Source organism: Mustela nigripes, unplaced genomic scaffold (assembly GCF_022355385.1).
Source record: "Mustela nigripes isolate SB6536 unplaced genomic scaffold, MUSNIG.SB6536 HiC_scaffold_1618, whole genome shotgun sequence".
In the NCBI taxonomy this organism is placed as follows: Eukaryota; Metazoa; Chordata; class Mammalia; order Carnivora; family Mustelidae; genus Mustela; species Mustela nigripes.
Window position 1 is genome coordinate 3,606 of NW_026741025.1, and position 2,476 is coordinate 6,081.

The 2,476-nt window shown below is 34.6% G+C and overlaps 1 non-coding gene across 1 annotated transcript; it reads right to left on the reverse strand.

The window, feature by feature from the left end:
- Positions 1-1,032: 1,032 nt before the first annotated feature.
- LOC132008846 (U6 spliceosomal RNA) lies at positions 1,033-1,139 on the reverse strand. Its single transcript, XR_009401739.1, has one exon. It is a non-coding gene; the product is annotated as a U6 spliceosomal RNA (small nuclear RNA).
- Positions 1,140-2,476: the final 1,337 nt, after the last annotated feature.

Genomic DNA, 2,476 nt, shown 5'->3' on the forward strand with positions numbered 1-2,476 from the left:
CCTACACTGTACGTGGGAATGCAAGCTGGTGCAACCACTCTGGAAAACAGCGTGGACGTGCCTCAAAAAGCTGAAAATAGAACTACCCTATGACCCAGTGCTTGTAGTACTGGGTATATACCCTACAGATACAAACGTGGCATTCTGAAGGGGCACATGCACCCAAATGTTTATAGCAGCAATGTCCACAATAGTTAAACTATGGAAAGGACCTAAATGTCCTTCAACAGATGAATCAATAAATAAGATGTGGTATATATGTACAATGGAATACTATGCAGCCATCAAAAGAAATGAAATCCTGCTATTTGTGATGACGTGGATGGAACTAGAGGGTATTATGCTTGGCGAAGTAAATCAATCTGAGAAAGACAACTATCATAGGATCTCCCTGATATGATGAAGTGGAGATGCAACATAGGCGGTTTTGGGCGTACGAAAAGAAAAATAAAAGAAGATGGGATTGGGAGGGAAACAAACCATAAAAGACTGAATCTCACAAAACAGACTGAGGGTTGCTGGGGGGAGGTGTGTTGGGAGAGGACGGTGGGGGTATGGACATTGGGGAGGGCAGGTGCTATGGTGAGTGATGGTGAGTGCTGTGAAATGTGTAAACCTGGTGATTCACAGACCTATACCCCTCGGGATAAAAAATTTTAAAAAATAATTTTAAAAATCCATTAAAGAAAAAACACATATTGCAAGCCCAGAGCTAATCTCATATTCAATCAAAAACGTTTGAAAGTTTTCCCCTTAAAGATCAGAAGAAAGACAAATGTGTCCACTTTCACTACTCTCATTTGACATAGTACTGGATGTCCTAGCCAGAGAAACAAGGAACACAAAGAAATAAGAGACTCAAAAAAAAAAAAAAAAAAGGAAGAAGTAAAATTATCTTTTTTTGGATAACATGAACTTACATGTTAAAAATCCTAAAAACTTCACAAAAAATTTTGAATAAACAAATTTAGTAAAGCTGCCAAATACAAGTTCAATATATGAAAGACAAGAATTTTGTTTTGTTTCATTTTTTTAAATATGGAATGCGTCCCAGTTTTTCATGTCATCCTTGTTCAGTGATCACGCTAATCTTCTCTGCATCAATCCAATTTTAGTATATGTGCTGCCAAAGTAAGCACAAGACAGGAGCATTTTAACACTCTAATGATGAACTATCTGAAAAAATAAAGAAAACAATCTAATTCACAGTAGCATCAAAAATAATAAAATACTTAGGAATAGATTTAACTAAGAAGATGAAAGATCTGTACTCCATAAACTATGACATTGATAAAGAAATTGAAGGAGACACAAATGGAGACATAGCTCATATTTATGAATGGTAAGAATTAACATTGTTAAAATGTCCATAATACCGAAAACCATCTGTAAATCCAATTCCTATCAAAAATCCAATGTTAGGGGCACATGGGTGGCTCAGGGGGATAAGCCGCTGCCTTCGGCTCAGGTCATGATCCCAGGGTCCTGGGATCGAGCCCCGCATCAGGCTCTCTGCTCAGCAGGAAGCCTGCTTCCTCTTCTCTCTCTGCCTGCGTCTCTGCCTGCTTGTCATCTCTCTCTGTCAAATAAATAAATTAAAAATCTTTAAAAAATCCAACATTATTTTTTTACAGAAGTAAGTAAAGAATCCTAAAATTTATATGAGACCATAAAGGACAACAAATAATCAAAGCATTTCTGAGAAAGAATGAAGAAGAGATATTATACTTCTTGATTTGAAACTATACTACAAAGCCCTCATGCTCAAAACAATAAAGTATACTGGCAAAAAAACAGACCAATAAACAAGTAGAACAGAATTGAGAGTCCAGAAATAAATCCTTTCATACAGTCACCTAATATTTGACAGGGGCCAACATATGTAATGGGTAAAGGTAGTCTGTTCAATAAATGATATTTAAAACTGAATAGTCACATAAACAGTATGAAACTGGAACCTTATATCACTCATAAGTCTTAACTTGAAATAGATTAAAGACTTAAAGGTGATGCATGAAACTAAATTTCCTAAAGGACAACATAGGAAAAATTCTCCTTGACATTGGTCTTGCCAATAGTTTTTTGGATAACAGACCAAAAACACAAGTAAAAAAAGCAAAAATAAATAAATAAAATAAATAAATAAAATAAATAAACATCAAACTAAAGTTTCTGTATTGCCAAAAAAGAGAGAGAGAGAATGAAAACACAATCCACAGGATGTAAGAAAATACTTACAAATCTTATATCTGAAAAGAGGTTAATAACCAACAGATACAAATAGAAAAAAATATATAATTAAAAAAATAGCAAAAAGATCTCAATAGACTTTTTCTTCAAAAAAGTTATATAAATGGCCAACAGGAGCATTAAAAAGGGCTCAACGTAAAAAACTCAGGGCAAAGTCCTTATGTTGTTGTTGTTGTTCTTTACCTCTGAAAAACACAGCAAGATATTAGAATATATACTACCAAAA